The sequence below is a fragment of the Ylistrum balloti genome, unplaced genomic scaffold (assembly GCF_031769215.1).
Source record: "Ylistrum balloti isolate Yb309-2 unplaced genomic scaffold, AGI_CSIRO_Ybal_v1 Utg371000, whole genome shotgun sequence".
In the NCBI taxonomy this organism is placed as follows: Eukaryota; Metazoa; Mollusca; class Bivalvia; order Pectinida; family Pectinidae; genus Ylistrum; species Ylistrum balloti.
The window spans coordinates 1,989,749-2,004,751 of NW_026782558.1; the positions used below are offsets into that span (position 1 = coordinate 1,989,749).

Sequence of the window (15,003 nt, forward strand, 5' to 3'; positions counted from 1 at the left end):
TGTAAAATAAGGCCATTACTCTACGATTTACTGATCATTTTGAACCACTTTTATGGTGAGTTTTCATCTGAAGAAGGGAATATTCAATGCTTATAATAGATTAAAGCTCGGCTTTTACCATACTGTTTTGTATACATGGTAAAACATATATAGCCATCATATACACTTATACTAGTGACAAGTAAACAGAACATATCAATAGATAGCCTGTCAACTATATGTACACCATGTTGCTGTGTCCTGATGCTGTCTGTCTTCCAGGCCAAAACATGTCAACAACTAGCAGAAGACATCAGAATACAGTATTACCATACCTGGCTTCAGAGGTTGGTGCTCTTCAGTACAGTATTACCATACCTGGCTTCAGAGGTTGGTGCTCTTCAGTACAGTATTACCATACCTGGCTTCAGAGGTTGGTGCTCTTCAGTACAGTATTACCATACCTGGCTTCAGAGGTTGGTGCTCTTCATACCTGGTACAGTATTACCATACCTGGCTTCAGAGGTTGGTGCTCTTCAGTACAGTATTACCATACCTGGCTTCAGAGGTTGGTGCTCTTCAGTACAGTATTACCATACCTGGCTTCAGAGGTTGGTGCTCTTCAGTACAGTATTACCATACCTGGCTTCAGAGGTTGGTGCTCTTCAGTACAGTATTACCATACCTGGCTTCAGAGGTTGGTGCTCTTCAGTACAGTATTACCATACCTGGCTTCAGAGGTTGGTGCTCTTCAGTACAGTATTACCATACCTGGCTTCAGAGGTTGGTGGCTTCTCTTCAGTACAGTATTACCATACCTGGCTTCAGAGGTTGTACAGTATTACCATACCTGGGGTGCTCTTCAGTACAGTATTACCATACCTGGCTTCAGAGGTTGGTGCTCTTCAGTACAGTATTACCATACCTGGCTACAGAGGTTGGTGCTCTTCAGTACAGTATTACCATACCTGGCTTCAGAGGTTGGTGCTCTTCAGTACAGTATTACCATACCTGGCTTCAGAGGTTGGTGCTCTTCAGTACAGTATTACCATACCTGGCTTCAGAGGTTGGTGCTCTTCAGTACAGTATTACCATACCTGGCTACAGAGGTTGGTGCTCTTCAGTACAGTATTACCATACCTGGCTACAGAGGTTGGTGCTCTTCAGTACAGTATTACCATACCTGGCTTCAGAGGTTGGTACTCTTCAGTACAGTATTACCATACCTGGCTTCAGAGGTTGGTACTCTTCAGTACAGTATTACCATACCTGGCTTCAGAGGTTGGTGCTCTTCAGTACAGTATTACCATACCTGGCTTCAGAGGTTGGTGCTCTTCAGTACAGTATTACGTGTAACGTATTTCGGTTGTAACATGTCTTGGTTGTAACGTGCCTCCGTTTTTCAAATTTTCCATCTCTTTGAGGCTTTCCATACCTGTTGTCTCACCATGAAATGTCAGTGTTCTGAATAATTTTCCTGCAAATTGTGGCAGGCATGTTCACCAGGTGGAAGTCATTCTCCAACGCTGCACTTCCTGTTTTGAAATTAATCATTACATTATTCATAGGGTACATCAGTGGTTCTTTACTTATGTAACAGGTGCAGAGAAAAACATGGCCAGACAGGAACTCAAACCAAGGATCCCCCAAACTCTAGACAGATACTTTGACAATTATGCTAATTGGTCGCCAAGAATTGACACCATCCATGCAGTTCCACTAAAATTCCTCCATTATAACCCAGGTTCAGTTATCGCCCTTGTCAAGCTTTCTCTTACTTGAAGCATGGGTTGGTCACATGTACCAGTTGGTAACATGAGCAGAAAAATACATGGCCTGACCAGGGTTCCAACCCAGGACCCTCTGAACTCAGATGCTCTACCAACTGAGCTACTTGGTCACAGGATCAAACCAGTCTGGCTCCACTACACATCTATGTGTTTGTGAAGACATTAAATTTAACATTTAGTTCATCTGTGTTTCTTCAATGGCCCCCGCACTTTTTACAGTGATAGTAACTCTAAAGGTCGACATATACCTTGCAATCAATGGCCTGCTTATTTTCAAAATATTATAAGATCAGACTCAAAAGGCTCGTGTCAGAAATACTCCTGACATCTACATCTTAGAACCAAATAAAACCTTGATTACATCATAAACAACTTGTTGATAGAAATATAAAAAAACTGATTTGACAAAAGATATGGGTTGATCATACACTGTACAGCTTAATACATGTCACTGAAGTTACCTTCTGTCATATGTCAATTTAGAACATTAAGTTCTATTTAAAATGGCTATAATACTGCCTACAATTACACCCACAGCAGCTGTGACACACCATCCCACATCGCTTTTTATTCTTACTCGATGACAGCTTGCCCACCGTGCAAATCTTGTGATATCTACCATTATCCAGGGGCCACTTGCACATGACACATGGCACAATAACGGCACATTGAGGGGTGAATATCTGTGCAAGGCCATCTTTGCACACGATTACACCCAGACACAGTCGAACAGATGAACCTACCTTATTTTTTGTATCTGATTAAACATTGCATGCTGTTCACAGTCGGAAATAAATGCCAGCAAAATCTAAACAATTTAAGAAATGCTGGGATATGTCTAATTTAAATCTCTGAAGCAGCAGAGCATGAAGATATGTTTTAAATGAATGACACCTATAGAATTAGTTTCTTTGACATACTCAGGTATCAACAGCTGGAAATAAATACTATTATTACCTTTCCTTTCTAGAAATTCAATTAAAGTATCTTAATTGAGCAAGCATGCATTCTTAGTCTCTTAGAGGGCTGGAAAAACCAAATATAAGTACAACAAAAACATCATAAAAACATTATCATAGAATTGTTTATGTCAGGTAATAATGGTTAATATACCACAACTTCTGTAAAAGATCATTGCATATCAATATCTGTAACAGTAAAATATGAAAGTCTGCTGTAGACAGCTATAAACAAAATGATTTATGTGAGAAGACAACTCATATATTTGTTAGTTCACAGAAACTCTACGTTGATTTTAAAAGATTTAAATTTCCTGTAAGAAAAAAAAACATCATTATTTTTTTCTGAAAAAAAAAAAAATCAAACATAATGAACTCCAGATTCTTTCAAATAAAAAAATCAACAATACACCAAGATGTAGGCCTCATATATCTACAAATGGCACCGTTATGTAAACTCCTGCAGCTTCATAACTTCTGAATGGAGTTTTCAATCAAAATTTATATCAAAATATTTTGATTTATATGAACAGCTAAGTAGAAAAATGAAACTGATCGATATCAAAACTACTGCAATAAATATCTCTGCGGTTAAAGATAGGAAGCAGGTTTTACAGAAAAGCCTCTCTGGGTGGACACCTTGTAATCTGACCGTTGTAAAATCTAGACGGGAGGTTTGTTGATATGTAAAATCTCACACAAGTCAGAAAGGGTATACCCTACACAAGTGTTATCAGGTTGAGTATATATTAAAACAAGCATCTGCAGCAAAAATTGATTAAACCACACATATATATCTGTAATATCTGTCTATGTTAGTAACTGATGGAAGGGCCCTTTAAAGCAAGTGACAAGGCAGAAAAGGCAAGAAATGTGATCTACATGAAAACATGGTAAATGGCATGAAACCTCACGATAAGGTTGTGATAGTTACAATCCTACAACCACTTTGTAATAAGTGGGATGTAGACAAAGTGTGGAAATAACAATCCAACACCCATTCTGGAATAAGTCTACATCCCATCATCCCTTTGTGATGTAGATACAAAGTAGACAAAGTATGTGAAATTAAAATCCTACATCCATTCTGCAGTAAGTCTACATCCCATCATCCCTGTGTGATGTAGACACAAAGTAGACAAAGTATGTGATATTAAAATCCTACATCCATTCTGCAGTAAGTCTACATCCCATCATCCCTTTGTCATGTAGACAAAGATTTTGATAATTACATCCTGGAACCATTCTGGAATAAGTCTACATCCCATCACCCCTTAGGGTGTGGACAAAGACTTTGATAAATACAATCCTAGAACCATTCTGGAATAAGTCTACATCCCATCACCCCTTAGAGTGTGGACAAAGACTTTGATAAATACAATCCTAGAACCATCCTGGAATAAGTCTAATAGATTCTATCAATAATTTAGGACATAGACACCTGGCTTTGATGAAGTCTAATGAGTCCTATGTCCCATGTGTGGGACTTAGACAAAGGAATCTTCACCATGGTTACAAATTTAAGGCTCCAATAATTTCTTACATCTTCCAAAAAATGGTCCAATTTTCATGGCCAGTGTAATATCATGTAATGCTTATGTACAATAATTGATGCCAAGTTGAAGGTTGTAACAAATTTGACCCTTCTGACCTTGAATATGGGTCAAGGTCATATCTTTTCACAAACTTTGTCACACCTTATCCCAGGAATCATTCAACCAAATATTCTGATTCTAGGCCTTGAGAAGAAGTCATTTGAAGCAAAAAGTTAATGCCAGATAGACCACCAGCCAAATGAGCTAAAAATTTAAGTATGAATTAAACATCTATACATCGATACATATACAAAGATCAGACCTTGCAAAGATTAATCTTAATTGAAGCCAAGTCAAAAGAAAGGTAAAATTCAAGATCAATGATCTACTGATATCCAATGATAAGATTATCTGTGTTATTGACTCCAGGCTTTGGAGAAACAATGATACAGAAGACGTGTAAACCATTTAACTGTTTTATTTATACTGCATACCACAGTGATCTGCACACCGTCAATATTGGAAGTTGTAATGAGTAGACCTGGGCTGGTGTTTATGATCCGGTATCCATGGAACAGGAAGCAGGATCAATACTAACGACTGACTTGGTTAAACATAAGAGCAGTATCTAGCCTCGGTATCAAATCTGTACATAATCAACCGACCTCTAATCGGGACACACAACATGCAAGAAACACATCCTAGCAGAATTGGTTTTACGGAGAACAAAGCAATGTACCCATCTTAGTACAAATCATTTTTGAAATACCAAGGGTGAAACTCCCTTTTATCCAGATAAACATATTGAGTGAACAACCTCTGACTTTTAGATATACGACTGGAACAGATTTAATTCTTACCAAACTGTACACTTGATTTCAGGATTACTCCAAAATGCTTCAAACTCAAAACTGATGAAGCATTTGCAAATATTTACAAAAGAAAGATTTTACAAGGAGGCTCCCAAAAAAGTACAAGAACAATACCAGGTGTTCTCAAATGTTAAGCATCTTCTACTTCTTTGACAACAATCATGATAAAAGTCTTACATAAGAAATGCTATAAAGACTTTTTAATGAAGCAAGCTAGGATAATGTTATACTAAACAACACATTAAAGCCCGTAATACATTGAGAAATATTATCAGCCATGAGGGAGCTGTTGTGCTAAATCTTTTTAACAAGTCATAAAGGAAATGTTCTATGAAAATTATCAAGAGTTATGTGGGAAATATCAATAACTGATTATTAAGAGTCATGTGGGAAATATAAAAAGAAGAAATGTGTTAGTTATGTGGAAATATTTGAAGAAGACAGAATGTTAGTTATGTGGGGAATATTTGAAGAAGAAATGTGTTAGCTATGTGGGAAGTGTATGAAGAAGATAGTGTGTTAGTTATGTGGGAAATATTTGAAGAAGAAATGTGTTAGTTATGTGGGAAGTGTATGAAGAAGACAGTATGTTAGTTATGTGGGAAATATTTGAAGAAGAAATGTGTTAGTTATGTGGGAAGTGTATGAAGAAGACAGTATGTTAGTTATGTGGGAAATATTTGAAGAAGAAATGTGTTAGTTATGTGGGAGGTGTATGAAGAAGACAGTATGTTAGTTATGTGGGAAATATTTGAAGAAGAAATGTGTTAGTTATGTGGGAAATATTTGAAGAAAATAGTAGGTTAATTGTGAGGGAAATTTGTGAAGAAGACAGTATGTGAGGTTTGAAGGAAATGTAAAATGCAGAAATTTGACACTGTGTCATAGTGGAAGTATTTGTGGTTTCTATGCCCGCAGATCTGACATGCATCTCCATACCTATAAATAATGCAGGAAGGCTGAGAGAGTAAAGAGCAACAGTGGACACAGATTGTATTTAATCTGGCTTTGAAAATAGATCAAACAGGCAAAATTGTGCATGTCCTCACGTGCTGATCCTGTACAGAACTGAGAGATAAAGGTAACAGTTCTGACTTTCAATGAGATATACCACATAAAGAATTCAACACCAATAAAAGAGAGGTTGAAGACTTATATAATTCAGCTTAAGGAAATCTGAAAAAGATTATAAAGGTTCAGATTAATTTTAATCAAAATCTTATCATTTTATTTATTTCATAAAAGGGGAAAGATGAACTTGTCATTGTGTTGTTTGACAGACAAAAGAAAAATAATCAAAGAAGCCTCTGAGCAATATAGAATAATCGGGATTGTTCTGAATGAAAGACTTTACATACAGGTAACACTGGAATGTAAAACTGCTAGCAGAAGGATCCTTTAGACAATGACCAACTAGAAATAAGCCTTAATTCTGATGTCTTAGATTTGTCCGATACTAGAAGTTTTCAGACAAATGGGAGATAAGTCAGCTAGAGGAACCTTTATACTGGACAGATTGAAAAAGTCTTCCTTCCCGATGTCTTGGATTTGTCCGATACCAGAAGTTTTCAAACAAAGGGGAGACAAGTCAGCAAGAGGATGTTTTATACCAGACATTGGCAACATCATGATTCTAATTTGAAAAAAAATTAAATTGCAAATTTTGAAAGTATAACAACAAATCAGTTATTTAAAAACAAACATTCAAACTGACTCTCATCAACAAGAATGGAAGTGCTAATTAAATTTCTTAAAAACAGAATGAATTCTAAAATCTAGGATTAAACAATTTTTGATAAAAATAATACAGAATATTTTGTACAGGCATCCCAGGAATCCTTGGATTTGAAATTTGACACTAAAATCAATTTGTTGTCATATCTCTAAGCCATAAAAGTCAATTTTTGGTATCCTATAGCAATAGACAATCTGTTACCATGACAACAACAACTATCATGTTTTTTTTTTATGTATATCTTGTTAAAATATGAATCTATTGTATCGCTGTCAAGCAAGAGTCACATTAATCATCAAGCCAATGATTCACTGTCAGTCCCTATCTCCACAAATCATTTTTATATCTACATATACATAGGTTCCTTTGATGTAGGTTTGTTTACAATTAGTATCCCCTCATCCATACCAGCCTCCATTCTACCGACAATCCAAAGTTTTTATACACAAATGACACGTCATAACAATAAAATCTACTATCTTATCTTCTTTCTCATCATGTTGTATTAATGAACTGATTCGTCAACGCCGTCCTACATGAATCTCATCATGTGTCATTATCTTCAAAGACACAATGCTAATTATACATCCAGTAATACATTTATAGAAAAACAGAATTGTACTAGCATCCATCAATACTATACACAATAATACTACAATCACATGTTTCTACTGTTGTGGACTTTCTTTTCTGGACTTTTCCTGAAACAGCTTATATTCTATGTGTCATAAGTGATATTTTCAAACACAAACATGAAAAGTCTGTTCCGTAGATTTACATCACCCACAGGTTCAATCACAGAGTACTCCAAATATGTACAGGCATCATTCCTTCAAATACAAATATTCCTGACACACCTCAAGTTTCACTGTTAACAAAGATCTCTTTAACCAACATCATGATCCCTTAAATAGATGATATTTACCAGCCTATTAAAGTAAATGAAGTCCTATATAATATTCTGAATTTTACAATCTATGTATTTGTTTTATATCAAAACATTTGCCTTCTGTTATCTCAATTGCCCTTAAGTGGCAGAAATTTTATTTTGCCTTTCTTCATTACTGATTATCTACGTTTATTTCTGTTGGATTTCTCAGAGTAGACTTTAAAGCACATTACACAATCAACACTAATAACAGTGCGTATCATATGCCTCTGAAGAATGTGTGACATGCGCCAAAGATGAGTTTGTAGATGTAATGCTCTTCCAATATCTCCCATTTCTTTCCTAACAGCTCACGATTTTCATTACATGACATATCCACGACAACCAGACCTTTGATAGCCTCACTCTAGGGAACCACATTCAAGTGCAAACCTTTTCTGCTAACAACTATGAAAAAAATAGTCCATTTACAATTCTCAAGCTGGAGAACAACTCGACAGTTGTTACTCAATTCAATTATTTGGAACCTTTCAGATATTACATCCAACGCAGATCTCTACAGTTGTATTTTTGTTTCCCGAGTCACTATGACTGCTGTGTTACAAACACAAATTGGGGACAACAAGGTCATGTACTTTTATGTTCTAACAAAGTTTTATTACAATGATTTCATATGTGATTACAATGTTGAGCGTCCTATAGCTACCACCAGGCGAGAGGCATCGTCCAAACATCTTACAATTCACTTGATTTTGGTTAACGGTGACTGTAAGACAATCATCGTCCAGACATCTTACAATTCACTCGACCATCGTTTACAGTGACCATGAAACAATCATCATCCAGACATCTTACAATTCACTCGACCATCGTTTACAGTGACCATGAGACAATCATCGTCCAGACATCTTACAATTCACTCGACTATCGTTTACAGTGACCATGAGACAATCATCGTCCAGACATCTTACAATTCACTCGACCATCGTTTACAGTGACCATGAGACAATCATCGTCCAGACATCTTACAATTCACTCGACTATCGTTTACAGTGACCATGAGACAATCATCGTCCAGACATCTTACAATTCACTCGACTATCGTTTACAGTGACCATGAGACAATCATCGTCAAGACATCTTACAATTCACTCGACTATCGTTTACAGTGACCATGAGACAATCATCGTCCAGACATCTTACAATTCACTTGACTATCGTTTACAGTGACCATGAGACAATCATCGTCCAGACATCTTACAATTCACTCGACTATCGTTTACAGTGACCATGAGACAATCATCGTCCAGACATCTTACAATTCACTCGACTATCGTTTACAGTGACCATGAGACAATCATCGTCCAGACATCTTACAATTCACTCGACTATCGTTTACAGTGACCATGAGACAATCATCGTCCAGACATCTTACAATTCACTTGACCATCGTTTACAGTGACCATGAGACAATCATCGTCCAGACATCTTACAATTCACTCGACTATCGTTTACAGTGACCATGAGACAATCATCGTCAAGACATCTTACAATTCACTCGACCATCGTTTACAGTGACCATGAGACAATCATCGTCCAGACATCTTACAATTCACTCGACCATCGTTTACAGTGACCATGAGACAATCATCATCCAAACATCTTACAATTCACTTGACCATCGTTTACAGTGACCATGAGACAATCATCGTCAAGACATCTTACAATTCACTCGACCATCGTTTACAGTGACCATGAGACAATCATCGTCAAGACATCTTACAATTCACTCGACCATCGTTTACAGTGACCATGAGACAATCATCGTCAAGACATCTTACAATTCACTGGACCATCGTTTACAGTGACCATGAGACAATCATCGTCAAGACATCTTACAATTCACTCGACCATCGTTTACAGTGACCATGAGACAATCATCGTCCAGACATCTTACAATTCACTCGACCATCGTTTACAGTGACCATGAGACAATCATCGTCAAGACATCTTACAATTCACTCGACCATAGTTTACAGTGACCATGAGACAATCATCGTCCAGACATCTTACAATTCACTCGACTATCGTTTACAGTGACCATGAGACAATCATCGTCCAGACATCTTACAATTCACTCGACCATCGTTTACAGTGACCATGAGACAATCATCGTCAAGACATCTTACAATTCACTCGACCATCGTTTACAGTGACCATGAGACAATCATCGTCAAGACATCTTACAATTCACTCGACCATCGTTTACAGTGACCATGAGACAATCATCGTCCAGACATCTTACAATTCACTCGACCATCGTTTACAGTGACCATGAGACAATCATCGTCAAGACATCTTACAATTCACTCGACCATCGTTTACAGTGACCATGAGACAATCATCGTCCAGACATCTTACAATTCACTCGACCATCGTTTACAGTGACCATGAGACAATCATCGTCCAGACATCTTACAATTCACTCGACCATCGTTTACAGTGACCATGAGACAATCATCGTCCAGACATCTTACAATTCACTCGACTATCGTTTACAGTGACCATGAGACAATCATCGTCCAGACATCTTACAATTCACTCGACCATCGTTTACAGTGACCATGAGACAATCATCATCCAAACATCTTACAATTCACTTGACCATCGTTTACAGTGACCATGAGACAATCATCGTCAAGACATCTTACAATTCACTCGACCATCGTTTACAGTGACCATGAGACAATCATCGTCAAGACATCTCACAATTCACTCGACTATCGTTTACAGTGACCATGAAACAATCATCGTCAAGACATCTCACAATTCACTTGACTATCGTTTACAGTGACCATGAGACAATCATCGTCAAGACATCTCACAATTCACCTGATTATGGTTCAGGTGACCATGAGACAATCACATCATGTTATAATATACAGTGTATATCAAGATTATCGTACATTTTGCACATACTGCCGAGATACAAATTCTCACCCAAAGTCAGGGATCGGGCAGGTTTATAATGGTATGCACATTATATCAGGGTAGCTATACATTGAACAGCCACGGGCTTATTGAAGGGCCACGGAAGTAGCCTTTATCATGCAATATGTAAACAAATTGGGCTTACAACTTCCAGACAGGCAATATATACAGAGTTACCAAGTAACCACAGACCACTGGACAGGTAAGGGCTAATAACCATGAACAGGTGTGATCTTATAGAAATCCAGTGTAGTAACCTTAACTGTGCAACATATACAGGGTGGACTTATAACCACCAGACAGACAGGGCTTATTGTAGGCCAGTGTACAACAGGTGTACTGATAGTCACCAGGCACACTGGGCTTATTGCAGCCCAGTGTACAACAGGTGTACTGATAGTCACCAGACATGCTGGGCTTATTGTAGGTCAGTGTACAACAGGTGTACTGATAGTCACCAGGCACACTGGGCTTATTGCAGCCCAGTGTACAACAGGTGTACTGATGGTCACCAGACATGCTGGGCTTATTGTAGGCCAGTGTACACCAGGTGTACTGATAGTCACCAGACATGCTGGGCTTATTGTAGGTCAGTGTACAACAGGTGTACTGATAATCACCAGACATGCTGGGCTTATTGCAGGTCAGTGTACAACAGGTGTACTGATAATCACCAGACATGCTGGGCTTATTGCAGCCCAGTGTACAACAGGTGTACTGATAATCACCAGACATGCTGGGCTTATTGCAGCCCAGTGTACAACAGGTGTACTGATAGTCACCAGACATGCTGGGCTTATTGTAGGTCAGTGTACAACAGGTGTACTGATAGTTACCAGACATGCTGGGCTTATTGCAGACCAGTGAAGTTGCCAGTGTACACCAGGTGGGCTGATAACCACTGGACAGGTCTAATAGCTTGAGAAGTACAGTTAGGGTTTAACAGATAAATTGAGATTGTATTAATTAAGCCACACATCCTCCTTACATGGAAATTAACAGTGAATTCTGTCTGTGTGTTATAAAATAATTTACAGATAGAAATCAGAGTGGAACACCTAGTCTATTACAAAGTTCCTTCAATACTCAAACACAGACCTGATTTAAACAAAGAAGATCTAATACAAGTGTCCATCAATAATTTGATAAGAAGAGTGTCGGGCACAGAATCAGGAAACATGCATACATTATATAAGTAAAGGTTTAGCAATCAACTGATATCTTTCATTAAGGATTCCTTTTACAAATTTTATACAAAATTGGTGTTAAAATGGGCTGGCTTTGTAAACCTTTAAATATGCCTGTATTTAATTTATACATAACCTGAAATAAAATCCTGTTGTCATTCAAATTGTTAAGGAGTATCCTGATAGTATACATGCACACATAAAGATAAATGTCATGTCCATGATAAGTCATCGCTTCATAAACTCTACAACAAATTTCTACAGCAGATCAGAACAGTGACCTACAAGTCAGGCACAAACAAACAGCATATCATTTACTTCACAAACATGTTGAATTAAACAATCCTAGAGAAGACAGCATATTTTAAGTTTACAAACCTGTTAAATCTGAGAATGCCATAATCCAACAAAAAATCCGAACATCAATGAAATAAGGGTAAGTAACAACACAAACCATCAATGGCTCTTCTGATTTTTTTTGACAATTCCCTGTTGGTGCCCTCCCTCATTTACTGTTGAAAAGGAAGCAAGACAGTCTAGAAATTGTCATATCCCTGTCTGTGTTTGTCCTATAATGGTTAGGACTGGCTACAGTTTGTCTGCACATGAACCAATAAATGTAATCATCACCGCAGCTCAGATAGCAGGTTCCCTATGCAACAGACTGTCACTCAATATTACGGTAAGAAACAGCAAATGTTTACAAGGATATAATGTGTTATTGTGTCTTACAATATTGGCTATTTATCTATAACAAGTTTGTAATTTATATGATACAGAACTGATAGCATCATATACTTCTAAATCATGTAAATTGTAAAATGTTGCTGAAGTGGATACCATGGTATATATTAACAGCCCCTGAAACATATGGTATATTTCACAATGAACCTGCAATGCTCATCTGTAAAGTACAATTCAAAATCAAAATATGAAGAATTTCAAAAAAAAAAAAAAGAATTTTAAAAATAGATAACATGATCCCCCAAAGGGTTAGACCAACAGTTCAATGGAATCTGAAAAAAAAATCCATTCCTACAACAAATATATATTTAAGAATTTGTTGAATTTATCAAGCCCCAACCCTCAAGCTCCTGGAGGCAAAAACCCAACATATTCACAAAAACTGGCTCATTTTCCTTCTACATATATGAATGTTACTGACTAAATCATAAAGTAAAAAAAAAATCATCCTTTATTTCCCCTATTGGGCCCTGCCCTTGCGGCCCCTTGGGAGTAATACCAACAGCAAATACAAAGTTGATTATCCTGCCCCAAGGATACTTCAGACCAAATTTGGTAAAAAAAGCTTTAATCCCTAAAGAAGAAGGATCTTAAAGCTAATCCTCCCATTAAGCTGGTTTGCCCCCATTAGGGTAAGATACATTATTTACAATAAAGTAGTTTAGAGATGACAAACTCTGTGCCATAGCATAAGGTTACCATCCTTTGGACCAGGTGAACTAAAAAGGGCAAAGAGGAAGGTGAATGAAATGTAAAGGGGTAATTTCTAGTACGCCTTGATATTGTTTCTGGTTTGTAATTCTGAAAACGTTTTACTGATTTATTGGATATCTTCTTTACTTCCTCTTTTTTTTTCTTATACATACAATTCAAATCTTAATTGAATAGTAAACTTTTGACTCAATAAATGTTAGGATGTTTACCGTACACTTATGTATTGGTTAAAAGTGATGTGGTACAGCGAAAGTGGTTCCATTTTCTATGTAGAAGTAACATGCGATAGAGACACACAATACATGACACCAATCCTGTTTGAGTGAGATTGTATTACAGAACCTGTCCCGCACAAGATGTCATAACCTGCACTCACACCTATCTACCTTTACCCCTACCATGTAGGGTCCATCCCATATATGCATTATTCATGCATAAATCCCACAACAGCTCAATGTAACCTGTCTGTTAACATACCATCTATTTATTCAAACATTGTCCTCAAAAATATGTAAGTTATATCCCTGATTCATTAAAAGGTGATTTACATTACTACCAAATTGTAATCGACACTTAATGGTCAGTAACTGACATCTACCAAATTGTAACCGACACTTAATGGTCAGTAACTGACATCTACCAAATTGTAACGGACACTTAATGGTCAGTAACTGACATCTACCAAATTGTAATCGACACTTAATGGTCAGTAACTGACATCTACCAAATTGTAATCAACACTTAATGGTCAGTAACTGACATCTACCAAATTGTAATCGACACTTAATGGTCAGTAACTGACATCTACCAAACTGTAATCGACACTTAATGTCAGTAACTGACATCTACCAAACTGTAATCGACACTTAATGTCAGTAACTGACATCTATCAAACTGTAATCGACACTTAATGGTCAGTAACTGATATCTACCAAATTGTAATCAACACTTAATGGTCAGAAAAACATTTTTTTTCACACTTTTGAATTTATTTTTACACTTTGATATTAAAAGGTGATTTTTTCTTTAAATAAACAGGTAACTGTTACATACAGATATTTTGTTAAGACAGATCTTTGCTATATATGGGTGACTTATATAGACAATTAATTGTTAAATATACAGATGGCCTTTATTGACAGGTAATTGTTATAAACAGGTGACCTATATAGACAGGTATTTGCTTTCTACCATTGACCTTAAATTTATTGATGGTAATTAATATATACATGTAACAGAGGTCATTATTTATTTCTTGCCTACCATTGACCTTAAATTTATTGATAAAGAGAAGTTCTTAATATATACATGTAACAGGGTTACATACAGGTATTTTTTATTGAGATATTTGCTATATATTGGTGGCCTTTATAGACAGGTATTTTCTACATACCATTGACCTTTATAGACAGGTAATTGTTATATACGGATGGTCTTTACAGACAGGTATTTTCTACATACCATCAACCTTTACAGACAAGTAATTGTTATATACAGGTGGTCTTTATAGACAGGTATTTTCTACATACCATCAACCTTTACAGACAAGTAATTGTTATATACAAGTGGTCTTTATAGACAGGTATTTTCTACATACCACTGACCTTT

The 15,003-nt window shown here is 36.8% G+C and overlaps 1 protein-coding gene across 1 annotated transcript in view; it reads right to left on the bottom strand.

Annotated features, from left to right (window-relative positions):
* LOC132559968 (neuroglian-like) overlaps positions 1–12,526 on the bottom strand; it is a 95,103-nt gene extending 82,577 nt beyond the window's left edge. The window contains exon 1 of the mRNA XM_060224610.1: positions 12,316–12,526. The gene's annotated coding sequence lies outside the window, so the exon portion shown is untranslated. The remainder of the gene's footprint in view (positions 1–12,315) is intronic.
* Positions 12,527–15,003: the final 2,477 nt, after the last annotated feature.